The sequence below is a fragment of the Calliopsis andreniformis genome, unplaced genomic scaffold (genome assembly GCF_051401765.1).
Source record: "Calliopsis andreniformis isolate RMS-2024a unplaced genomic scaffold, iyCalAndr_principal scaffold0008, whole genome shotgun sequence".
NCBI lineage: Eukaryota > Metazoa > Arthropoda > Insecta > Hymenoptera > Andrenidae > Calliopsis > Calliopsis andreniformis.
This window is the reverse complement of record NW_027480426.1, coordinates 14,701,977-14,729,886: the sequence shown is the minus strand read 5'-3', so window position 1 is coordinate 14,729,886 and position 27,910 is coordinate 14,701,977.

Here is a 27,910-nt window from a genome sequence, read left to right as displayed (position 1 = left end):
TATACGATGGAAAAGCTGTTGTATTTATATCGTATTTTATGCTTCGGGCGTTGACTTCTAAGGCCCTAACTATTCAATCTGTTGGAGCAACGCCCTAGGGTGAAGCCTAGGTTGCTCGGAAAGTGGAAAAGACCATAAGTTTCATACGGGTTGCAATTATTCGTTTTATACGATGGAAAAACTGTTATACTTATATTGTATTTTATGCTTCTGGCGTTGACTTCTTAGGGCCTAACTGTTCGATCTGGTGGAACAACGCCCTAGAGTGAAGCCTAGGTTGCCCGGAACGTAGAAATGACCATCAATTTCAAACTGGTTGCAATTATTCCTGTCATGCGATGGAAAAGCTGTTGCATCTTTATTGTATTTTATGCATCTGGCGTTGACTTCTAAGGCCCTAACTATTCCATCTGGTGGAGCAACGCCCTAGAGTGAAGCCTAGGCTGCCCGGAACGTGGAAATGACCATAACTTCCACACTGGTAGCAATTATTCGTTTTATACGATGCAAAAACTGTACTATTTATTTTGTATTTTATGCTTCGGGCGTTGACTTCTATGGCCCTAGCTGTTGAATCTGGTGGAGCAACGCCCTAGAGTGAAGCCTAGGTTGCCCGGAACGCAGAAATGACCATAACTTTCGCACTGGTTGCAAATATTCCTGTTCTACGATGGACAAACTGTTGTATTTATATCGTATTTTATGCTTCTGGTGTTGACTTCTAAGGACCTAACTATTCGATCTGGTGGAGAAACGCTCTAGAGTGAAGTCTAGGTTGCTCGGAATATAGGAATGACCATAAATTTCACACTGGTTGCAATTGTTCGTTTTATACGATGGAAAAACTGTTGCATCTTTATCGTATTTTATGCTTATGGCGTGGACTTCTAAGGCCCTAACTATTCGATCTGGTGGAGCAACGCCCTAGAGTGAAGCCTAGGTTACCCGGAACGTAGAAATGACCATAACTTTTACACTGGTAGCAATTATTCGTTTTATACAATGGAAAAACTGTTCTATTTATTTTGTATTTTATGCTTCGGGCGTTGACTTCTAAGGCGCTAACTGATTGATCTGGTGGAGCAACGCCCTAGAGTGAAGCCTAGATTACCCGGAACGTTGAAATGACCATAACCTTCACACTGGTTGCTATTATTCGTTTTATACGATGGAAAAACTGTTATATTTATATTGTATTTTATTCTTATGGCGTTGACTTCCTGGGCCCTACCTATTCGATCTGGAGGATCAACGCCCTAGAGTGAAACCTACGTTGCCCGGAACGGAGAAATGACCATTACTTTCACACTGGTTGCAATTATTCCTGTTATACGATGGAAAAACTGTTGTATTTTAATTGTATTTTATGCTTTTAGAGATGAATTCTAAGTCCCTAGCTATTCGATCTGGTGGAGCAACGCCCTCGAGTGACGCCTAGGTTGCTCGGAACGTAGAAATGACCATTACTTTCACACTGGTTGCAATTATCCGTTTTATACGATGGAAAGGCTGTTGTATTTATATCGTATTTTATGCCTCGGGCGTTGACTTCTAAGGCCCTAACTATTCAATCTGTTGGAGCAACGCCCTAGGGTGAAGCCTATGTTGCTCGGAAAGTGGAAAAGACCATAAGTTTCATACTGGTTGCAATTATTCGTTTCATACAATGGAAAAACTGTTTTATTTATTTTGTATTTTATGCTTCGGGCGTTGACTTCTAAGGCAATAACTATTCGATCTGGTGGAGCAACGCCCTAGAGTGAAGCCTAGGTTGCCCGGAACGTAGAAATGACCATAACTTTCACACTGGTTGCTATCATTCGTTTTATACGATGGAAAAACTGTTATATTTATATTGTATTTTATGCTTCTGGCGTTGACTTCTTAGGGCCTAACTGTTCGATCTGGTGGAACAACGCCCTAGAGTGAAGCCTAGGTTGCCCGGAACGTTGAAATGACCATAACCTTCACACTGGCTGCTATTATTCGTTTTATACGATGGAAAAACTGTTATATTTATATTGTATTTTATTCTTATGGCGTTGACTTCTTAGGCCCTACCTATTCGATCTGGTGGAACAACGCCCTAGGGTGAAGCCTAGGTTGCCTGGAACGTAGAAATGACCATAACTTTCACAATGTTTGCAAGTATTCATTTTATACGATGAAAAAACTGTTGTACATATATTGTATTTTATCCTTCTGGCGTTGAATTCTAAGTCCCTAGCTATTCGACCTATTGGAGCGACGCCCTAGAGTAAAACCTAGGTTGCCCGGAACGTAGAAATGACCATAACTTTCACACTGGTTGCAAATATTCGTTTTATACGATTGAAAAACTGTTGTATTTATATCGTATTTTATGCTTCGGGCGTTGACTTCTAAGGCCCTAACTATTCCATCTGGTGGAGCAACGCCCTAGAGTGAAGCCTAGGCTGCCCGGAACGTGGAAATGACCATAACTTCCAAACTGGTAGCTATTATTCGTTTTATACGATGCAAAAACTGTACTATTTATTTTGTATTTTATGCTTCGGGCGTTGACTTCTAAGGCCCTAACTGTTGAATCTGGTGGAGCAACGCCCTAGAGTGAAGCCTAGGTTGCCCGGAACGCAGAAATGACAATAACTTTCGCACTGGTTGCAAATATTCCTTTTCTACGATGGACAAACTGTTGTATTTATATCGTATTTTATGCTTCTGGCGTTGACTTCTAAGGACCTAACTATTCGATGTGGTGGAGAAACGCTCTAGAGTGAAGTCTAGGTTGCTCGGAATGTAGGAATGACCATAAATTTCACACTGGTTGCAATTATTCGTTTTATACGATGGAAAAACTGTTGCATCTTTATCGTATTTTATGCTTCTGGCGTGGACTTCTAAGGCCCTAACTATTCGATCTGGTGGAGCAACGCCCTACAGTGATGCCTAGGCTGCCCGGAACGTGGAAATGACCATAACTTCCACACTGGTAGCAATTATTCGTTTTATACGATGCAAAAACTGTACTATTTATTTTGTATTTTATGCTTCGGGCGTTGACTTCTATGGCCCTAGCTGTTGAATCTGGTGGAGCAACGCCATAGAGTGAAGCCTAGGTTGCCCGGAACGCAGAAATGACCATAAGTTTCGCACTGGTTGCAAATATTCCTGTTCTACGATGGACAAACTGTTGTATTTATATTGTATTTTATGCTTCTGGTGTTGACTTCTAAGGACCTAACTATTCGATCTGGTGGAGAAACGCTCTAGAGTGAAGTCTAGGTTGCTCGGAATGTAGGAATGACCATAAATTTCACACTGGTTGCAATTGTTCGTTTTATACGATGGAAAAACTGTTGCATCTTTATCGTATTTTATGCTTCTGGCGTGGACTTCTAAGGCCCTAACTATTCGATCTGGTGGAGCAACGCCCTAGAGTGAAGCCTAGGTTACCCGGAACGTAGAAATGACCATAACTTTTACACTGGTAGCAACTATTCGTTTTATACAATGGAAAAACTGTTCTATTTATTTTGTATTTTATGCTTCGGTGTTGACTTCTAAGGCCCTAACTGATTGATCTGGTGGAGCAACGCCCTAGAGTGAAGCCTAGATTACCCGGAACGTTGAAATGACCATAACCTTCACACTGGTTGCTATTATTCGTTTTATACGATGGAAAAACTGTTATATTTATATTGTATTTTATTCTTATGGCGTTGACTTCCTAAGCCCTACCTATTCGATCTGGTGGAACAACGCCCTAGGGTGAAGCCTAGGTTGCCTGGAACGTAGAAATGACCATTACTTTCAGACTGTTTGCAATTATCCGTTTTATACGATGGAAAAGCTGTTGCATCTTTATTGTATTTTAGAATTCTGGCGTTGAATTCTAAGGCCCTAACTATTCGATCTGGTGGAGCAACGCCCTAGAGTGAAGCCTAGGTTGCCCGGAACATGGAAATGACCATTACTTTCACACTGGTTGCAATTATTCCTGTTATATGATGGAAGAACTGTTGTACTTTTATTGCATTTTATGCTTCGGGCATTGACTTCTAAGGCCCTAACTAATCAATCTGTTGGAGCAGCGCCCTAGGGTGAAGCCTAGGTTGCCCGGAAAGTAGAAATGACCATAACTTTCATCCTGGTTGCAATTATTCGTTTTATATGATGGAAAAACTGTTGTATTTATGTTGTATTTTATGCTTCTGGCGTTCACTTCTTAGGCCCTAACTATTCGATTTGGTGGAACAACGCCCTAGGGTGAAGCCTAGGTTGCCCGGAACGCAGAAATGACCATTACCTTCACGCTTGTTGCAATTATTCCTGTTATACGGTGAAAAAACTGTTGTATTTTTATTGCATTTTATGCTTCAGGCGTTGACTTCTAAGGCCGTAACTATTTGATGTGGTGGAGCAACGCCATAGAGTGAAGCCTAGGAAGCCCGGAACGTTGAAATGACCATAACTTTCACACTGGTTGCAATTATTCGTTTTATACGATTGAAAAACTGTTGTATTTATATTGTATTTTATGCTTCTGGAGTTGACTCCTTAGGCCCTAACTATTCCCTCTGGAGGATCAACGCACTAGAGTGAAACCTACGTTGCCCGGAACGTAGAAATGACCATTACTTTCACACTGGTTGCAATTATTCCTGTTATACGATGGAAAAACTGTTGTATTTTAATTGTATTTTATGCTTCTGGCGTTCACTTCTTAGGCCCTAACTATTCGATCTGGTGGAACAACGCCCCAGACTGAAGACTAGGTCGCCCGGAACGTAGAAATGACCATAACTTTCACACTGGTTGCTATTAATCGTTTTATACGATGGAAAAACTGTTATATTTATATTGTATTTTATTCTTATGGCGTTGACTTCTTAGGCCCTACCTATTCGATCTGGTGGAACAACGCCCTAGGGTGAAGCCTAGGTTGCCTGGAACGTAGAAATGACCATAACTTTCACAATGTTTGCAAGTATTCATTTTATACGATGAAAAAACTGTTGTACATATATTGTATTTTATCCTTCTGGCGTTGAATTCTAAGTCCCTAGCTATTCGACCTATTGGAGCGACGCCCTAGAGTAAAACCTAGGTTGCCCGGAACGTAGAAATGACCATAACTTTCACACTGGTTGCAATTATTCGTTTTATACGATTGAAAAACTGTTGTATTTATATTGTATTTTATGCTTCTGGAGTTGACTCCTTAGGCCCTAACTATTCCCTCTGGCGGATCAACGCCCTAGAGTGAAACCTACGTTGCCCGGAACGTAGAAATCACCATTACTTTCACACTGGTTGCAATTATTCCTGTTATACGATGGAAAAACTGTTGTATTTTAATTGTATTTTATGCTTTTAGAGATGAATTCTAAGTCCCTAGCTATTCGATCTGGTGGAGCAACGCCCTAGAGTGACGCCTAGGTTGCTCGGAACGTAGAAATGACCATTACTTTCACACTGGTTGCAATTATCCGTTTTATACGATGGAAAAGCTGTTGTATTTATATCGTATTTTATGCTTCGGGCGTTGACTTCTAAGGCCCTAACTATTCAATCTGTTGGAGCAACGCCCTAGTGTGAAGCCTAGGTTGCTCGGAGAGTGGAAAAGACCATAAGTTTCATACTGGTTGCAATTATTCGTTTCATACAATGGAAAAACTGTTTTATTTATTTTGTATTTTATGCTTCGGGCGTTGACTTCTAAGGCAATAACTATTCGATCTGGTGGAGCAACGCCCTAGAGTGAAGCCTAGGTTGCCCGGAACGTAGAAATGACCATAACTTTCACACTGGTTGCTATCATTCGTTTTATACGATGGAAAAACTGTTATATTTATATTGTATTTTATGCTTCTGGCGTTGACTTCTTAGGGCCTAACTGTTCGATCTGGTGGAACAACGCCCTAGAGTGAAGCCTAGGTTGCCCGGAACGTTGAAATGACCATAACTTTCACACTGGCTGCTATTATTCGTTTTATACGATGGAAAAACTGTTATATTTATATTGTATTTTATTCTTATGGCGTTGACTTCTTAGGCCCTACCTATTCGATCTGGTGGAACAACGCCCTAGGGTGAAGCCTAGGTTGCCTGGATCGTAGAAATGACCATAACTTTCACAATGTTTGCAAGTATTCATTTTATACGATGAAAAAACTGTTGTACATATATTGTATTTTATCCTTCTGGCGTTGAATTCGAAGTCCCTAGCTATTCGACCTATTGGAGCGACGCCCTAGAGTAAAACCTAGGTTGCCCGGAACGTAGAAATGACCATAACTTTCACACTGGTTGCAAATATTCGTTTTATACGATTGAAAAACTGTTGTATTTATATCGTATTTTATGCTTCGGGCGTTGACTTCTAAGGCCCTAACCATTCCATCTGGTGGAGCAACGCCCTAGAGTGAAGCCTAGGCTGCCCGGAACGTGGAAATGACCATAACTTCCAAACTGGTAGCAATTATTCGTTTTATACGATGCCATAACTGTACTATTTGTTTTGTATTTTATGCTTCGGGCGTTGACTTCTAAGGCCCTAACTGTTGAATCTGGTGGAGCAACGCCCTAGAGTGAAGCCTAGGTTGCCCGGAACGCAGAAATGACAATAACTTTCGCACTGGTTGCAAATATTCCTTTTCTACGATGGACAAACTGTTGTATTTATATCGTATTTTATGCTTCTGGCGTTGACTTCTTAGGGCCTAACTGTTCGATCTGGTGGAACAACGCCCTAGAATGAAGCCTAGGTTGACCGGAACGTAGAAATGACCATCACTTTCAAACTGGTTGCAATTATTCCTGTCATACGATGGAAAAGCTGTTGCATCTTTATTGTATTTTATGCATCTGGCGTTGACTTCTAAGGTCCTAACTATTCCATCTGGTGGAGCAACGCCCTAGAGTGAAGCCTAGGCTGCCCGGAACGTGGAAATTACCATAACTTCCACACTGGTGTCAATTATTCGTTTTAAACGATGCAAAAACTGTACTATTTATTTTGTATTTTATGCTTCGGCCGTTGACTTCTATGGCCCTAGCTGTTGAATCTGGTGGAGCAACGCCCTAGAGTGAAGCCTAGGTTGCCCGGAACGCAGAAATGACCATAACTTTCGCACTGGTTGCAAATATTCCTGTTCTACGATGGACAAACTGTTGTATTTATATCGTATTTTATGCTTCTGGTGTTGACTTCTAAGGACCTAACTATTCGATCTGGTGGAGAAACGCTCTAGAGTGAAGTCTAGGTTGCTCGGAATATAGGAATGACCATAAATTTCACACTGGTTGCAATTATTCGTTTTATACGATGGAAAAACTGTTGCATCTCTATCGTATTTTATGCTTCTGGCGTGGACTTCTAAGGCCCTAACCATTCGATCTGGTGGAGCAACGCCCTAGAGTGAAGCCTAGGTTACCCGGAACGTAGAAATGACCATAACTTTTACACTGGTAGCAATTATTCGTTTTATACAATGGAAAAACTGTTCTATTTATTTTGTATTTTATGCTTCGGGCGTTGACTTCTTAGGCCCTAACTATTCGATCTGGTGGAACAACGCCCCAGACTGAAGACTAGGTCGCCCGGAACGTAGAAATGACCATAACTTTCACACTGGTTGCTATTATTCGTTTTATACGATGGAAGAACTGTTATATTTATATTGTATTTTATTCTTATGGCGTTGACTTCTTAGGCCCTACCTATTCGATCTGGTGGAACAACGCCCTAGGGTGAAGCCTAGGTTGCCTGGAACGTAGAAATGACCATAACTTTCACAATGTTTGCAAGTATTCATTTTATACGATGAAAAAACTGTTGTACATATATTGTATTTTATCCTTCTGTCGTTGAATTCTGAGTCCCTAGCTATTCGACCTATTGGAGCGACGCCCTAGAGTAAAACCTAGGTTGCCCGGAACATAGAAATGACCATAACTTTCACACTGGTTGCAATTATTCGTTTTATACGATTGAAAAACTGTTGTATTTATATTGTATTTTATGCTTCTGGAGTTGACTGCTTAGGCCCTAACTATTCCCTCTGGCGGATCAACGCCCTAGAGTGAAACCTACGTTGCCCGGAACGTAGAAATGACCATTACTTTCACACTGGTTGCAATTATTCCTGTTATACGATGGAAAAACTGTTGTATTTTAATTGTATTTTATGCTTTTAGAGATGAATTCTAAGTCCCTAGCTATTCGATCTGGTGGAGCAACGCCCTAGAGTGACGCCTAGGTTGCTCGGAACGTAGAAATGACCATAACTTTCACAATGTTTGCAAGTATTCATTTTATACGATGAAAAAACTGTTGTAGATATATTGTATATTATCCTTCTGGCGTTGAATTCTAAGTCCCTAGCTATTCGACCTATTGGAGCGACGCCCTAGAGTGAAACCTAGGTTGCCCGGAACGTAGAAATGACCATTACTTTCACACTGGTTGCAATTATCCGTTTTATACGATGGAAAAGCTGTTGTATTTATATCGTGTTTTTTGCTTCGGGCGTTGACTTCTAAGGCCCTAACTATTCAATCTGTTGGAGCAACGCCCTAGGGTGAAGCCTAGGTTGCTCGGAAAGTGGAAAAGACCATAAGTTTCATACTGGTTGCAATTATTCGTTTTATACGATGCAAAAACTGTACTATTTATTTTGTATTTTATGTTTCGGGCGTTGACTTCTATGGCCCTAGCTGTTGAATCTGGTGGAGCAACGCCCTAGAGTGAAGCCTAGGTTGCCCGGAACGCAGAAATGACCATAACTTTCGCACTGGTTGCAAATATTCCTGTTCTACGAAGGACAAAATGTTGTATTTATATCGTATTTTATGCTTCTGGTGTCAACTTCTAAGGACCTAACTATTCGATCTGGTGGAGAAACGCTCTAGAGTGAAGTCTAGGTTGCTCGGAATGTAGGAATGACCATAAATTTCACAGTGGTTGCAATTATTCCTGTTATACGGTGAAAAAACTGTTGTATTTTTATTGCATTTTATGCTTCAGGCGTTGACTTCTAAGGCCGTAGCTATTCGATGTGGTGGAGCAACGCCATAGAGTGAAGCCTAGGAAGCCCGGAACGTTGAAATGACCATAACTTTCACACTGGTTGCTATTATTCGTTTTATACGATGGAAAAACCGTTATATTTATATTGTATTTTATGCTTCTGGCGTTGACTTCTTAGGCCCTAACTATTCGATCTGGTGGAACAACGCCCCAGACTGAAGACTAGGTCGCCCGGAACGTAGAAGTGACCATAACTTTCACGCTGGTTGCTATTATTCGTTTTATACGATGGAAAAACTGTTATATTTATATTGTATTTTATGCTTCTGGCGTTGACTTCTTAGGCCCTAACTATTCGATCTGGTGGAACAACGCCCTAGAGTGAGGACTAGGTTGCCCGGAACGTAGAAATGACCATTACTTTCCCACTGTTTGCAAATATACATTATATACGATGGAAAAGCTGTTGTATTTTTATTGATTTTATTCTTCTGGCGTTGACTTCTTAGGCCCTAACTATTCGATCTGGTGGAACAACGTCCTAGAGTGAAGCCTAGGTTGCCCGGAACATGGAAATGACCATTACTTTCACACTGGTAGAAATTATTCGTTTAATACGATGGAAAAACTGTTATATTTATATTGTATTTTATGCTTCTGGCGTTGACTTCTTAGGGCCTAACTGTTCGATCTGGTGGAACAACGCCCTAGAGTGAAGCCTAGGTTACCCGGAACGTAGAAATGGCCATCACTTTCAAACTGTTTGCAATTATTCCTGTTATATGATGGAAACACTGTTGTATTTTTATTGCATTTTATGCTTCGGGCATTGACTTTTAAGGCCCTAACTATTCAGTCTGTTGGAGCAACGCCTAGGGTGATGCCTAGGTTGCCCGGTACGTAGAAATGAGCATAACTATCACGCTGGTTGCAATTATTCGTTTTATACGATGGAAAAGCTGCTGTATTTATATCGTATTTTATGGTTCTGGCGTTGACTTCTTAGGCCCTAACTATTCCATCTGGTGGAACAACGCCCTACGGTGAAGCCCAGGTTGCCCGGAAAGTAGAAATGTCCATAACTTCCACACTTGTAGAAATTATTCGTTTAATACGATGGAAAAACTGTACTATTTATTTTGTATTTTATGCTTCGGGCGTTGACTGCTAAGGCCCTATCTATTCTATCTGGTGGAGCAACGCCCTAGAGTGAAGCCTAGGTTGCCCGGAACGTAGAAATGACCATCACTTTCAAACTGGTTGCAATTATTCCTGTTATACGATGGAAAAACTGTTGCATCGTTATTGTATTTTATGCATCTGGCGTTGACTTCTAAGGCCCTAACTGTTCCATCTGGTGGAGCAACGCCCTAGAGTGAAGCCTAGGTTGCCCGGAACGCAGAAATGACCATAACTTTCGCACTGGTTGCAATTATTCGTTTTATACGATGGAAAAACTGTTGCATCTTTATCGTATTTTATGCTTCTGGCGTGGACTTCTAAGGCTCTAACTATTCGATCTGGTGGAGCAACGCCCTAGAGTGAAGCCTAGGTTACCCGGAACGTAGAAATGACCTTAACTTTTACACTGGTAGCAATTATTCGTTTTATACAATGGAAAAACTGTTGCATCTTTATCGTATTTTATGCTTCTGGCGTGGACTTCTTAGGCCCTAACTATTCGATCTGGTGGAACAACGCCCTAGAGTGAAGCCTAGGTTGCCCGGAACATGGAAATGACCATTACTTTCACACTGGTAGAAATTATTCGTTTAATACGATGGAAAAACTGTTATATTTATATTGTATTTTATGCTTCTGGCGTTGACTTCTTAGGGCCTAACTGTTCGATCTGGTGGAACAACGCCCTAGAGTGAAGCCTAGGTTACCCGGAACGTAGAAATGGCCATCACTTTCAAACTGTTTGCAATTATTCCTGTTATATGATGGAAACACTGTTGTATTTTTATTGCATTTTATGCTTCGGGCATTGACTTTTAAGGCCCTAACTATTCAGTCTGTTGGAGCAACGCCCTAGGGTGATGCCTAGGTTGCCCGGAACGTAGAAATGACCATTACTTTCCCACTGTTTGCAAATATACATTATATACGATGGAAAAGCTGTTGTATTTTTATTGATTTTATTCTTCTGGCGTTGACTTCTTAGGCCCTAACTATTCGATCTGGTGGAACAACGTCCTAGAGTGAAGCCTAGGTTGCCCGGAACATGGAAATGACCATTACTTTCACACTGGTAGAAATTATTCGTTTAATACGATGGAAAAACTGTTATATTTATATTGTATTTTATGCTTCTGGCGTTGACTTCTTAGGGCCTAACTGTTCGATCTGGTGGAACAACGCCCTAGAGTGAAGCCTAGGTTACCCGGAACGTAGAAATGGCCATCACTTTCAAACTGTTTGCAATTATTCCTGTTATATGATGGAAACACTGTTGTATTTTTATTGCATTTTATGCTTCGGGCATTGACTTTTAAGGCCCTAACTATTCAGTCTGTTGGAGCAACGCCTAGGGTGATGCCTAGGTTGCCCGGTACGTAGAAATGAGCATAACTATCACGCTGGTTGCAATTATTCGTTTTATACGATGGAAAAGCTGCTGTATTTATATCGTATTTTATGGTTCTGGCGTTGACTTCTTAGGCCCTAACTATTCCATCTGGTGGAACAACGCCCTACGGTGAAGCCCAGGTTGCCCGGAAAGTAGAAATGTCCATAACTTCCACACTTGTAGAAATTATTCGTTTAATACGATGGAAAAACTGTACTATTTATTTTGTATTTTATGCTTCGGGCGTTGACTGCTAAGGCCCTATCTATTCTATCTGGTGGAGCAACGCCCTAGAGTGAAGCCTAGGTTGCCCGGAACGTAGAAATGACCATCACTTTCAAACTGGTTGCAATTATTCCTGTTATACGATGGAAAAACTGTTGCATCGTTATTGTATTTTATGCATCTGGCGTTGACTTCTAAGGCCCTAACTGTTCCATCTGGTGGAGCAACGCCCTAGAGTGAAGCCTAGGTTGCCCGGAACGCAGAAATGACCATAACTTTCGCACTGGTTGCAATTATTCGTTTTATACGATGGAAAAACTGTTGCATCTTTATCGTATTTTATGCTTCTGGCGTGGACTTCTAAGGCTCTAACTATTCGATCTGGTGGAGCAACGCCCTAGAGTGAAGCCTAGGTTACCCGGAACGTAGAAATGACCTTAACTTTTACACTGGTAGCAATTATTCGTTTTATACAATGGAAAAACTGTTGCATCTTTATCGTATTTTATGCTTCTGGCGTGGACTTCTTAGGCCCTAACTATTCGATCTGGTGGAACAACGCCCTAGAGTGAAGCCTAGGTTGCCCGGAACATGGAAATGACCATTACTTTCACACTGGTAGAAATTATTCGTTTAATACGATGGAAAAACTGTTATATTTATATTGTATTTTATGCTTCTGGCGTTGACTTCTTAGGGCCTAACTGTTCGATCTGGTGGAACAACGCCCTAGAGTGAAGCCTAGGTTACCCGGAACGTAGAAATGGCCATCACTTTCAAACTGTTTGCAATTATTCCTGTTATATGATGGAAACACTGTTGTATTTTTATTGCATTTTATGCTTCGGGCATTGACTTTTAAGGCCCTAACTATTCAGTCTGTTGGAGCAACGCCCTAGGGTGATGCCTAGGTTGCCCGGTACGTAGAAATGAGCATAACTATCAGGCTGGTTGCAATTATTCGTTTTATACGATGGAAAAGCTGCTGTATTTATATCGTATTTTATGGTTCTGGCGTTGACTTCTTAGGCCCTAACTATTCCATCTGGTGGAACAACGCCCTACGGTGAAGCCCAGGTTGCCCGGAAAGTAGAAATGTCCATAACTTCCACACGTGTAGAAATTATTCGTTTAATACGATGGAAAAACTGTACTATTTATTTTGTATTTTATGCTTCGGGCGTTGACTGCTAAGGCCCTATCTATTCTATCTGGTGGAGCAACGCCCTAGAGTGAAGCCTAGGCTGCCCGGAACGTGGAAATGACCATAACTTCCAAACTGGTAGCAATTATTCGTTTTATACGATGCCATAACTGTACTATTTATTTTGTATTTTATGCTTCGGGCGTTGACTTCTAAGGCCCTAACTGTTGAATCTGGTGGAGCAACGCCCTAGAGTGAAGCCTAGGTTGCCCGGAACGCAGAAATGACAATAACTTTCGCACTGGTTGCAAATATTCCTTTTCTACGATGGACAAACTGTTGTATTTATATCGTATTTTATGCTTCTGGCGTTGACTTCTTAGGGCCTAACTGTTCGATCTGGTGGAACAACGCCCTAGAGTGAAGCCTAGGTTGACCGGAACGTAGAAATGACCATCACTTTCAAACTGGTTGCAATTATTCCTGTCATACGATGGAAAAGCTGTTGCATCTTTATTGTATTTTATGCATCTGGCGTTGACTTCTAAGGTCCTAACTATTCCATCTGGTGGAGCAACGCCCTAGAGTGAAGCCTAGGCTGCCCGGAACGTGGAAATTACCATAACTTCCACACTGGTGTCAATTATTCGTTTTATACGATGCAAAAACTGTACTATTTATTTTGTATTTTATGCTTCGGCCGTTGACTTCTATGGCCCTAGCTGTTGAATCTGGTGGAGCAACGCCCTAGAGTGAAGCCTAGGTTGCCCGGAACGCAGAAATGACCATAACTTTCGCACTGGTTGCAAATATTCCTGTTCTACGATGGACAAACTGTTGTATTTATATCGTATTTTATGCTTCTGGTGTTGACTTCTAAGGACCTAACTATTCGATCTGGTGGAGAAACGCTCTAGAGTGAAGTCTAGGTTGCTCGGAATATAGGAATGACCATAAATTTCACACTGGTTGCAATTATTCGTTTTATACGATGGAAAACTGTTGCATCTCTATCGTATTTTATGCTTCTGGCGTGGACTTCTAAGGCCCTAACCATTCGATCTGGTGGAGCAACGCCCTAGAGTGAAGCCTAGGTTACCCGGAACGTAGAAATGACCATAACTTTTACACTGGTAGCAATTATTCGTTTTATACAATGGAAAAACTGTTCTATTTATTTTGTATTTTATGCTTCGGGCGTTGACTTCTTAGGCCCTAACTATTCGATCTGGTGGAACAACGCCCCAGACTGAAGACTAGGTCGCCCGGAACGTAGAAATGACCATAACTTTCACACTGGTTGCTATTATTCGTTTTATACGATGGAAGAACTGTTATATTTATATTGTATTTTATTCTTATGGCGTTGACTTCTTAGGCCCTACCTATTCGATCTGGTGGAACAACGCCCTAGGGTGAAGCCTAGGTTGCCTGGAACGTAGAAATGACCATAACTTTCACAATGTTTGCAAGTATTCATTTTATACGATGAAAAAACTGTTGTACATATATTGTATTTTATCCTTCTGTCGTTGAATTCTGAGTCCCTAGCTATTCGACCTATTGGAGCGACGCCCTAGAGTAAAACCTAGGTTGCCCGGAACATAGAAATGACCATAACTTTCACACTGGTTGCAATTATTCGTTTTATACGATTGAAAAACTGTTGTATTTATATTGTATTTTATGCTTCTGGAGTTGACTGCTTAGGCCCTAACTATTCCCTCTGGCGGATCAACGCCCTAGAGTGAAACCTACGTTGCCCGGAACGTAGAAATGACCATTACTTTCACACTGGTTGCAATTATTCCTGTTATACGATGGAAAAACTGTTGTATTTTAATTGTATTTTATGCTTTTAGAGATGAATTCTAAGTCCCTAGCTATTCGATCTGGTGGAGCAACGCCCTAGAGTGACGCCTAGGTTGCTCGGAACGTAGAAATGACCATAACTTTCACAATGTTTGCAAGTATTCATTTTATACGATGAAAAAACTGTTGTAGATATATTGTATATTATCCTTCTGGCGTTGAATTCTAAGTCCCTAGCTATTCGACCTATTGGAGCGACGCCCTAGAGTGAAACCTAGGTTGCCCGGAACGTAGAAATGACCATTACTTTCACACTGGTTGCAATTATCCGTTTTATACGATGGAAAAGCTGTTGTATTTATATCGTGTTTTTTGCTTCGGGCGTTGACTTCTAAGGCCCTAACTATTCAATCTGTTGGAGCAACGCCCTAGGGTGAAGCCTAGGTTGCTCGGAAAGTGGAAAAGACCATAAGTTTCATACTGGTTGCAATTATTCGTTTTATACGATGCAAAAACTGTACTATTTATTTTGTATTTTATGTTTCGGGCGTTGACTTCTATGGCCCTAGCTGTTGAATCTGGTGGAGCAACGCCCTAGAGTGAAGCCTAGGTTGCCCGGAACGCAGAAATGACCATAACTTTCGCACTGGTTGCAAATATTCCTGTTCTACGAAGGACAAAATGTTGTATTTATATCGTATTTTATGCTTCTGGTGTCAACTTCTAAGGACCTAACTATTCGATCTGGTGGAGAAACGCTCTAGAGTGAAGTCTAGGTTGCTCGGAATGTAGGAATGACCATAAATTTCACACTGGTTGCAATTATTCCTGTTATACGGTGAAAAAACTGTTGTATTTTTATTGCATTTTATGCTTCTGGCGTTGACTTCTTAGGCCCTAACTATTCGATCTGGTGGAACAACGCCCCAGACTGAAGACTAGGTCGCCCGGAACGTAGAAGTGACCATAACTTTCACGCTGGTTGCTATTATTCGTTTTATACGATGGAAAAACTGTTATATTTATATTGTATTTTATGCTTCTGGCGTTGACTTCTTAGGCCCTAACTATTCGATCTGGTGGAACAACGCCCTAGAGTGAGGACTAGGTTGCCCGGAACGTAGAAATGACCATTACTTTCCCACTGTTTGCAAATATACATTATATACGATGGAAAAGCTGTTGTATTTTTATTGATTTTATTCTTCTGGCGTTGACTTCTTAGGCCCTAACTATTCGATCTGGTGGAACAACGTCCTAGAGTGAAGCCTAGGTTGCCCGGAACATGGAAATGACCATTACTTTCACACTGGTAGAAATTATTCGTTTAATACGATGGAAAAACTGTTATATTTATATTGTATTTTATGCTTCTGGCGTTGACTTCTTAGGGCCTAACTGTTCGATCTGGTGGAACAACGCCCTAGAGTGAAGCCTAGGTTACCCGGAACGTAGAAATGGCCATCACTTTCAAACTGTTTGCAATTATTCCTGTTATATGATGGAAACACTGTTGTATTTTTATTGCATTTTATGCTTCGGGCATTGACTTTTAAGGCCCTAACTATTCAGTCTGTTGGAGCAACGCCTAGGGTGATGCCTAGGTTGCCCGGTACGTAGAAATGAGCATAACTATCACGCTGGTTGCAATTATTCGTTTTATACGATGGAAAAGCTGCTGTATTTATATCGTATTTTATGGTTCTGGCGTTGACTTCTTAGGCCCTAACTATTCCATCTGGTGGAACAACGCCCTACGGTGAAGCCCAGGTTGCCCGGAAAGTAGAAATGTCCATAACTTCCACACTTGTAGAAATTATTCGTTTAATACGATGGAAAAACTGTACTATTTATTTTGTATTTTATGCTTCGGGCGTTGACTGCTAAGGCCCTATCTATTCTATCTGGTGGAGCAACGCCCTAGAGTGAAGCCTAGGTTGCCCGGAACGTAGAAATGACCATCACTTTCAAACTGGTTGCAATTATTCCTGTTATACGATGGAAAAACTGTTGCATCGTTATTGTATTTTATGCATCTGGCGTTGACTTCTAAGGCCCTAACTGTTCCATCTGGTGGAGCAACGCCCTAGAGTGAAGCCTAGGTTGCCCGGAACGCAGAAATGACCATAACTTTCGCACTGGTTGCAATTATTCGTTTTATACGATGGAAAAACTGTTGCATCTTTATCGTATTTTATGCTTCTGGCGTGGACTTCTAAGGCTCTAACTATTCGATCTGGTGGAGCAACGCCCTAGAGTGAAGCCTAGGTTACCCGGAACGTAGAAATGACCTTAACTTTTACACTGGTAGCAATTATTCGTTTTATACAATGGAAAAACTGTTGCATCTTTATCGTATTTTATGCTTCTGGCGTGGACTTCTTAGGCCCTAACTATTCGATCTGGTGGAACAACGCCCTAGAGTGAAGCCTAGGTTGCCTGGAACGTAGAAATGACCATTACTTTCAGACTGTTTGCAATTATTCGTTTTATACGATGGAAAAACTGTTGCATCTTTATTGTATTTTATGCATCTGGCGTTGACTTCTAAGGCCCTAACTATTCCATCTGGTGGAGCAACGCCCTAGAGTGAAGCCTAGGCTGCCCGGAACGTGGGAATGACCATAACTTCCACGCTGGTAGCAATTATTCGTTTTATACGATGGAAAAACTGTACTATTTATTTTGTATTTTATGCTCCAGGCGTTGACTTCTAAGGCCCTAGCTATTCGATCTCGTGGAGCAACGCCCTAAAGTGAAGCCTAGGTTGCCCGGAACGTAGAAATGAACATCACTTTCAAAATGGTTGCAATTATTCCTGTTATATGATGTAAAAACTGTTGTATTTTGATTGCATTTTATGCTTCGGGCATTGACTTCTAGGGCCCTAACTATTCAGTCTGTTGGAGCAACGCCCTAGGGTGAATCCTAGGTTGCCCGGAAAGTAGAAATGACCATAACCTTCACACTGATTGCTATTATTCGTTTTATACAATGGAAAAACTGTTCCATTTATTTTGTATTTTATGCTTCGGGCGTTGACTTCTAATGCCCTAACTGTTGAATCTGGTGGAGCAACGCCCTAGTGTGAAGCCTAGGTTGCCCGGAACGCAGAAATGACCATAACTTTCGCACTGGTTGCAAATATTCCTGTTCTACGATGGACAAACTGTTGTATTTATATCGTATTTTATGCTTCTGGCGTAGACTTCTAAGGACCTAACTATTCGATCTGGTGGAGCAGCGCTCTAGAGTGAAGTCTAGGTTGCTCGGAATGTAGGAATGACCATAAATTTCACACTGGTTGCAATTACTCGTTTTATACGATGGAAAAACTGTTGCATCTTTATCGTATTTTATACTTCTGGCGTGGACTTCTAAGGGCCTAACTATTCGATCTGGTGGAGCAACGCCCTAGATTGAAGCCTAGGTTGCCCGGAACGTACAAATGACCATAACTTTTACACTGGTAGCAATTATTCGTTTTATACAATGGAAAAACTGTTCTATTTATTTTGTATTTTATGCTTCGGGCGTTGACTTCTAAGGCCCTAACTGATTGAACTGGTGGAGCAACTCGCTAGAGTGAAGCCTAGATTGCCCGCAACGTTGAAATGACAATAACCTTCACACTGGTTGCTATTATTCGTTTTATACGATGGAAAAACTGTTATATTTATATTGTATTTTATTCTTATGGCGTTGACTTCTTAGGCCCTACCTATTCGATCTGGTGGAACAACGCCCTAGGGTGAAGCCTAGGTTGCCTGGAACGTAGAAATGACCATTACTTTCAGACTGTTTGCAATTAGTCGTTTTATACGATGGAAAAACTGTTGCATCTTTATTGTATTTTATGCTTCTGGCGTTGAGTTCTAAGGCCCTACCAATTGGATCAGGTGGAGCAACGCCCTAGAGTGAAGCCTAGGTTGCTCGGAATGTAGAAATGACCATAACTTTCACACTGGTTGCAATTATTCATTTTATACGATGGAAAAACTGTTGTACTTATATTGTATTTTATTCTTATGGCGTTGAATTCTAAGTCCCTAGCTATACGATCTGGTGGAGCAACGCCCTATAGTGATACCTAGGTTACCCGGAACGTAGATATGACCAGTACTTTCATACTGTTTGCAGTTATTCCTGTTATACGATGGAAAAACTGTTGCATCTTTATTGTATTTTATGCTTCTGGCGTTGATTTCTAAGGCCCTAACCATTCGATCTGGTGGAGCAACGCCCTAGAGTGAAGCCTAGGTTGCTCTGAATGTAAAAATGACCATCACTTTCGCACTGGTTGCAATTATTCCTGTTATACGATGGAAAAACTCTTCTATATTTAGTGTATTTCATGCTACGGGCGTTCACTTCTTAGTCCCTAACTATTCGATCTGGTGGAGCAACGCCCTAGAGTGAAGCCTAGGTTACACGGAATGTGGAAATGACCATAACTTTCACACTGGTTGCAATTATTCGTTTTATTCGATGGAAAAGCTGTTGTATTTATATTGTATTTTATGCTTCTGGCATTGACTTCTAAGGCGCTAGCTGTTCGATCTAGTGGAGCAACGCCCTAGAGTGAAGCCTAGGTTGCCCGGAAAGGAGAAATGATCATCACGTTCAAACTGGTTGCAATTAATCCTTTTATACGATGGAAACGCTGTTGTATTTATGTTGTATTTTATGCGTCTGGCGTTGACTTCTAAGGCACTATCTATTCGATCTGGTGGAGCAACGCCCTAGAGAGAAGCCTAGGTTGCCCTGAACGTAGAATTGGCCATCACTTTCAAACTGGTTGCAATTATTCCTGTTATATGATAGAAACACTGTTGTATTTTTTTTGCATTTTATGGTTCGGGCGTTCACTTCTAAGGTCCTAACTATTCAATCTGTTGGAGCCACGCCCTATGGTGAAGCCTAGCTTGCTCGGAAAGTAGAAATGACCATAAGTTTCATACTGGTTACAATTATTCGTTTTATGCGATGGAAAAACTGTTGTATTTATATTGTATTTTATGCTTCTGGCGTTGACTTCTAAGGCCCTAGCTGTTCGATCTAGTGGAGCAACGCCCTAGAGTGAAGCCTAGGTTGCCCGGAAGGGAGAAATGACCATCACGTTCAAACTGGTTGCAATTATTCGTTTTATACGATGGAAAAACTGTTGTATTTATATTGCATTTTATGCTTCTGGCGTTGACTTCTAAGGCCCTAGCTGTTCGATCTAGTGGAGCAACGCCCTAGAGTGATGCCTAGGTTGCACGGAAGGGAGAAATGACCATCACGTTCAAACTGGTTGCAATTATTCGTTTTATACGATGGAAAAGCTGTTGTATCTATATTGTATTTTATGCTTCTGGTGTTTACTTCTAAGGACCTAACTATTCGATCTGGTGGAGCAACGCCCTAGAGTGAAGCCTAGGTTACACGGAATGTGGAAATGACCATAACTTTCACACTGGTTGCAATTATTCGTTTCATACGATGGAAACGCTGTTGTATTTATATTGTATTTTATGCGTCTGGCGTTGACTTCTAGGGCCCTAACTATTCAATCTGTTGAAGCAGCGCCCTAGGGTGAATCCTAGGTTGCCCGGAATGTAGGAATGACCATAAATTTCACACTGGTTGCAATTATTCGTTTTATACGATGGAAAAACTGTTGCATCTTTATCGTATTTTATGCTTCTGGCGTGGACTTCTAAGGCTCTAACTATTCGATCTGGTGGAGCAACGCCCTAGAGTGAAGCCTAGGTTACCCGGAACGCAGAAATGACCTTAACTTTTACACTGGTAGCAATTATTCGTTTTATACAATGGAAAAACTGTTCTATTTATTTTGTATTTTGTGCTTCGGGCGTTAACTTCTAAGGCCCTAACTGATTGATCTGGAGGAGCAACGCCCTAGAGTGAAGCCTAGATTGCCCGGAACGTTGAAATGACCATAACCTTCACACTGGTTGCTATTATTCGTTTTATACGATGGAAAAACTGTAATATTTATATTGTATTTTATTCTTATGGCGTTGACTTCTTAGGCCCTACCTATTCGATCTGGAGGAACAACGCCCTAGGGTGAAGCCTAGGTTGCCTGGAACGTAGAAATGACCATTACTTTCAGACTGTTTGCAATTATTCGTTTTATACGATGGAAAAACTGTTGCATCTTTATTGTATTTTATGCATCTGGCGTTGACTTCTAAGGCCCTAACTATTCCATCTGGTGGAGCAACGCCCTAGAGTGAAGCCTAGGCTGCCCGGAACGTGGGAATGACCATAACTTCCACACTGGTAGCAATTATTCGGTTTATACGATGGAAAAACTGTACTATTTATTTTGTATTTTATGCTCCAGGCGTTCACTTCTAAGGCCCTAGCTATTCGATCTGGTGGAGCAACGCCCTAAAGTGAAGCCTAGGTTGCCCGGAACGTAGAAATGAACATCACTTTCAAAATGGTTGCAATTATTCCTGTTATATGATGTAAAAAATGTTGTATTTTGATTGCATTTTATGCTTCGGGCATTGACTTCAAGGGCCGTAACTATTCAATCTGTTGGAGCAACGCCCTAGGGTGAATCCTAGGTTGCCCGGAAAGTAGAAATGACCATAACTTTCACACTGATTGCTATTATTCGTATTATACAATGGAAAAACTGTTCCATTTATTTTGTATTTTATGCTTCGGGCGTTGACTTCTAATGCCCTAACTGTTGAATCTGGTGGAGCAACGCCCTAGTGTGAAGCCTAGGTTGCCCGGAACGCAGAAATGACCATAACTTTCGCACTGGTTGCAAATATTCCTGTTCTACGATGGACAAACTGTTGTATTTATATCGTATTTTATGCTTCTGGCGTTGACTTCTAAGGACCTAACTATTCGATCTGGTGGAGCAACGCCCTAGAGTGAAGCCTAGGTTGCTCTGAATGTAGAAATGACCATCACTTTCGCACTGGTTGCAATTATTCCTGTTATACGATGGAAAAACTCTTCTATATTTAGTGTATTTCATGCTACGGGCGTTCACTTCTTAGTCCCTAACTATTCGATCTGGTGGAGCAAGGCCCTAGAGTGAAGCCTAGGTTACACGGAATGTGGAAATGACCATAACTTTCACACTGGTTGCAATTATTCGTTTTATTCGATGGAAAAGCTGTTGTATTTATATTGTATTTTATGCATCTGGCATTGACTTCTAAGGCGCTAGCTGTTCGATCTAGTGGAGCAACGCCCTAGAGTGAAGCCTAGGTTGCCCGGAAAGGAGAAATGATCATCACGTTCAAACTGGTTGCAATTAATCCTTTTATACGATGGAAACGCTGTTGTATTTATGTTGTATTTTATGCGTCTGGCGTTGACTTCTAAGGCACTATCTATTCGATCTGGTGGAGCAACTCCCTAGAGAGAAGCCTAGGTTGCCCGGAACGTAGAATTGGCCATCACTTTCAAACTGGTTGCAATTATTCCTGTTATATGATAGAAACACTGTTGTATTTTTTTTGCATTTTATGGTTCGGGCGTTCACTTCTAAGGTCCTAACTATTCAATCTGTTGGAGCCACGCCCTATGGTGAAGCCTAGCTTGCTCGGAAAGTAGAAATGACCATAAGTTTCATACTGGTTGCAATTATTCGTTTTATACGATGGAAACACTGTTGTATTTTTATTGCATTTTATGCTTCGGGCGTTGGCTTCTAAGGCCCTAACTATTCAATCTGTTGGAGCAACGCCCTAGAGTTAAGCCTAGGTTGCTCGGAAAGTAGGAATGACCATCAGTTTCATACTGGTTGCAATTATTCGTTTTATACGATGGAAAAACTGTTGAATTTATATTGTATTTTATGCTTCTGGCGTTGACTTCTAAGGCCCTAGCAATTCGGTCTAGTGGAGCAACGCCCTAGAGTGAAGCCTAGGTTGCCCGGAAAGGAGAAATGACCATCACTTTCAAACTGGTTGCAATTAATCCTGTTATACGATGGAAAAACTGTTGTATTTTTATTGCACTTCATGCTTCTGGCGTTCACTTCTTAGGCCCTAACTATTCGATCTGGTGGAACAACGGCCTAGGGTGAAGCCTAGCTTGCACGGAACGTAGAAATGACCATTACTTTCACACTCTTTACAATTATTCGTTTTATACGATGGAATAGCTGTTGTATTTATATCGTATTTTATGCTTCTGGCGTTCACTTCCTTGGCCCTAACTATTCGGTCTGGTGGAACAACGGCCTAGGGTGAAGCCCAGCTTGCACGGAACGTAGAAATGACCATTACTTTCACACTGGTTACAATTATTCGTTTTATGCGATGGAAAAACTGTTCTTTTTATATTGTATTTTATGCTTCTGGCGTTGACTTCTAAGGCCCTAGCTGTTCGATCTAGTGGAGCAACGCCCTAGAGTGAAGCCTAGGTTGCCCGGAAGGGAGAAATGACCATCACGTTCAAACTGGTTGCAATTATTCGTTTTATACGATGGAAAAACTGTTGTATTTATATTGTATTTTATGCTTCTGGCGTTGACTTCTAAGGCCCTAGCTGTTCGATCTGGTGGAGCAACGCCCTAGAGTGATGCCTAGGTTGCACGGAAGGGAGAAATGACCATCACGTTCAAACTGGTTGCAATTATTCGTTTTATACGATGGAAAAGCTGTTGTATCTATATTGTATTTTATGCTTCTGGTGTTTACTTCTAAGGACCTAACTATTCGATCTGGTGGAGCAACGCCCTAGAGTGAAGCCTAGGTTACACGGAATGTGGAAATGACCATAACTTTCACACTGGTTGCAATTATTCGTTTCATACGATGGAAACGCTGTTGTATTTATATTGTATTTTATGCGTCTGGCGTTGACTTCTAGGGCCCTAACTATTCAATCTGTTGGAGCAGCGCCCTAGGGTGAATCCTAGGTTGCCCGGAATGTAGGAATGACCATAAATTTCACACTGGTTGCAATTATTCGTTTTATACGATGGAAAAACTGTTGCATCTTTATCGTATTTTATGCTTCTGGCGTGGACTTCTAAGGCTCTAACTATTCGATCTGGTGGAGCAACGCCCTAGAGTGAAGCCTAGGTTACCCGGAACGCAGAAATGACCTTAACTTTTACACTGGTGCAATTATTCGTTTTATACAATGGAAAAACTGATCTATTTATTTTGTATTTTGTGCTTCGGGCGTTAACTTCTAAGGCCCTAACTGATTGATCTGGAGGAGCAACGCCCTAGAGTGAAGCCTAGATTGCCCGGAACGTTGAAATGACCATAACCTTCACACTGGTTGCTATTATTCGTTTTATACGATGGAAAAACTGTAATATTTATATTGTATTTTATTCTTATGGCGTTGACTTCTTAGGCCCTACCTATTCGATCTGGAGGAACAACGCCCTAGGGTGAAGCCTAGGTTGCCTGGAACGTAGAAATGACCATTACTTTCAGACTGTTTGCAATTATTCGTTTTATACGATGGAAAAACTGTTGCATCTTTATTGTACTTTATGCATCTGGCGTTGACTTCTAAGGCCCGAACTATTCCATCTGGTGGAGCAACGCCCTAGAGTGAAGCCTAGGTTGCCCGAAACGCAGAAATAACCATAACTTTCACACTGGTTGCAATTACTCGTTTTATACGATGGAAGAGCTGTTGTATTTATATCGTATTTTATGCTCCTGGCGTTGAATTCTTAGGCCCTAACTATTCGATCTGGTGGAGCAACGCCATAGAGTGAAACGTAGGTTGCCCGGAACGTAGAAGTGACCATTATATTCACACTGGTTGCAATCATTCCTGTTATACGATGGAAGAACGGTTGTATTTTTATTGTATTTAATGCTTCTGGCGTTGAGTTCTAAGTCCCTAGCTTTTCGATCTGGTGGAGCAACGCCCTAGAGTGAAGCCTAGGTCGCCCGGAACGTAGAATTGGATATCACTTCCAAACTGGTCGCAATTATTCCTGTTATATGATGGAAACACTGTTGCATTTTTTTTGCATTTTATGCTTCGGGCGTTGGCTTCTAAGGCCCTAACTATTCAATCTGTTGGAGCAACGCCCTAGGGTGAAGCCTAGGTTGCTCGGAAAGTAGAAATGACCATCAGTTTCATACTGGTTGCAATTATTCGTTTTATACGATGGAAAAACTGTTGTATTTATATTGTATTTTATGTTTCTGGCGTTGACTTCTAAGGCCCTAGCAATTCGATCTAGTGGAGCAACGCCATAGAGTGAAGCCTAGGTTGCCCGGAAAGGAGAAGTGACCATCACTTTCAAACTGGTTGCAATTAATCCTGTTATACGATGGAAAAACTGTTGTATTTTTATTGCATTTTATGCTTCTGGCGTTCACTTCTTAGGCCCTAACTATTCGATCTGGTGGAACAACGGCCTAGGGTGAAGCCTAGCTTGCCCGGAACGTAGAAATGACCACTACTTTCACACTGTTTGCAAGTATTCCTGTTATACGATGGAAAAGCTGTTGTATTTATATCGTATTTAATGCTTCTGGCGTTTACTTCTAAGGACTTAACCATTCGGTCTGGTGGAGCAACGCCCTGGAGTGAAACCTAGGTTGCTCGGAACGTAGAATTGGCCATCACTTTCAAACTGGTTGCAATTATTCCTGTTATATGATGGAAACACTGTTGTATTTTTTTTGCATTTTATGGTTCGGGCGTTGACTTCTAAGGCCCTAACTATTCAATCCGTTGGAGCAACGCCCTAGGGTGAAGCTTAGGTTGCTCGGAAAGTAGAAATGACCATAAGTTTCATACTGGTTGGAATTATTCGTTTTATACGATGGAAAAGCTGTTGTATTTATATTGTATTTTCTGCCTCTGGCGTTGACTTCTAAGGCCGTAGCTATTAGATGTGGTGGAGCAACGCCCTAGAGAGACGCCTAGGGTGCTCGGAACGTAGAAATGACCATTACTTTCACACTGGTTGCAATTATTCGTTATATACGATGGAAAAGCTGTTGTATTAATATCGTATTTTATGCTTCTGGCGTTGACTTCTTAGGCCGTAACTATTCGGTCTGGTGGAGCAACGCCCTGGAGTGAAACCTAGGTTGCCCGGAACGTAGAATTGGCCATCACTTTCAAACTGGTTGCAATTATTGCTGCTATATGATGGAAACACTGTTCTATTTTTTTTGCATTTTATGGTTCGGGCGTTGACTTCTAAGGCCCTAACTATTCAATCCGTTGGAGCAACGCCCTAGGGTGAAGCCTAGGTTGTTCGGAAAGTAGAAATGACCATAAGTTTCATACTGGTTGCAATTATTCGTTTTATACGATGGAAAAACTGTTGTATTTATATTGTATTTTCTGCTTCTGGCGTTGACTTCTAAGGCACTAACTATTCGATCTGGTGGAGCAACGCCCTAGAGTGAAGCCTAGGTTGCCCGGAAGGTAGAATTGGCCATCACTTTCACACTGGTTGTAGTTATTCGTTTTATATGATGGAAAAGCTGTTGTATTTATATTGTATTTTATGCCTCTGGCGTTGACTTCTAACGCCCTAACTATTCAATCCGTTGGAGCAGCGCCCTAGGGTGAAGCCTAGGTTGCTCGGAGAGTAGAAGTGACCATAAGTTTCATACTGGTTGCAATTATTCGTTTTATACGATGGAGAAGCTGTTGTATTTATATTGCATTTTATGCCTCTGGCGTTGACTTCTAAGGCCCTAGCTGTTCGATCTAGTGGAGCAACGCCCTAGAGTGAAGCCTAGGTTGCCCGGAAGGGAGAAATGACCATCACGTTCAAACTGGTTGCAATTAATCCTTTTATACGATGGAAAAGCTGTTGTATCTATATTGTATTTTATGCTTCTGGCGTTTACTTCTAAGGACCTAACTATTCGATCTGGTGGAGCAACGCCCTAGAGTGAAGCCTAGGTTACACGGAATGTGGAAATGACCATAACTTTCACACTGATTGCAATTATTCGTTTTATACGATGGAAACGCTGTTGTATTTATATCGTATTTTATGCTTCTGGGGTTGACTTCTTAGGCCGTAACTATTCGGTCTGGTGGAGCAACGCACTGGAGTGAAACCTAGGTTTCCCGGAACGTAGAATTGGCCATCACTTTCAAACTGGTTGCAATTATTGCTGTTATATGATGGAAACACTGTTGTATTTTTTTGCATTTTATGGTACGGGCGTTGACTTCTAAGGCCCTAACTATTCAATCCGTTGGAGCAACGCCCTAGGGTGAAGCCTAGGTTGCTCGAAAAGTAGAAATGACCATAAGTTTCATACTGGTTGCAATTATTCGTTTTATACGATGGAAAAACTGTTGTATTTATATTGTATTTTATGCTTCTGGCGTTGACTTCTAAGGCCCTAGCTGTTCGATCTAGTGGAGCAACGCCCTAGAGTGAAGCCTAGGTTGCCCGGAAGGGAGAAGTGACCACCACGTTCAAACTGGTTGCAATTAATCCTTTTATACGATGGAAAAGCTGTTGTATCTATATTGTATTTTATGCTTCTGGCGTTTGCTTCTAAGGACCTAACTATTCGATCTGGTGGAGCAACGCCCTAGAGTGAATCCTAGGTTGCTCGGAATGTAGAAATGACCATAACTTTCACACTGGTTGCAATTATTCGTTTTATACGATGCAAACGCTGTTGTATTTACATCGTATTTTATGCTTCTGGCGTTTACATCTAAGGACCTAACTATTCGATCTGGTGGAGCAACGCCCTAGAGTGGATCCTAGGTTGCTCGGAATGTAGAAATGACCATAACTTTCACACAGGTTGCAATTATTCGTTTTATACGATGGAAACGCTGTTGTATTTATATTGTACTTTATGCCTCTGGCGCTGACTTCTAAGGCCGTAGCTATTAGATGTGGTGGAGCAACTCCCTAGAGTGACGCCTAGGGTGCTCGGAACGTAGAAATGACCATTACTTTCACACTGGTTGCGATTATTCGTTTTATACGATGGAAAAGCTGTTGTATTTATATCGTATTTTATGCTCCTGGCGTTGACTTCTTAAGCCGTAACGATTCGGTCTGGTGGAGCAACGCCCTGGAGTGAAATCTAGGTTGCCCGGAAAGTAGAATTGGCCATCACTTTCAAACTGGTTGCAATTATTCCTGTTATATGATGGAAACACTGTTGTATTTTTTTTG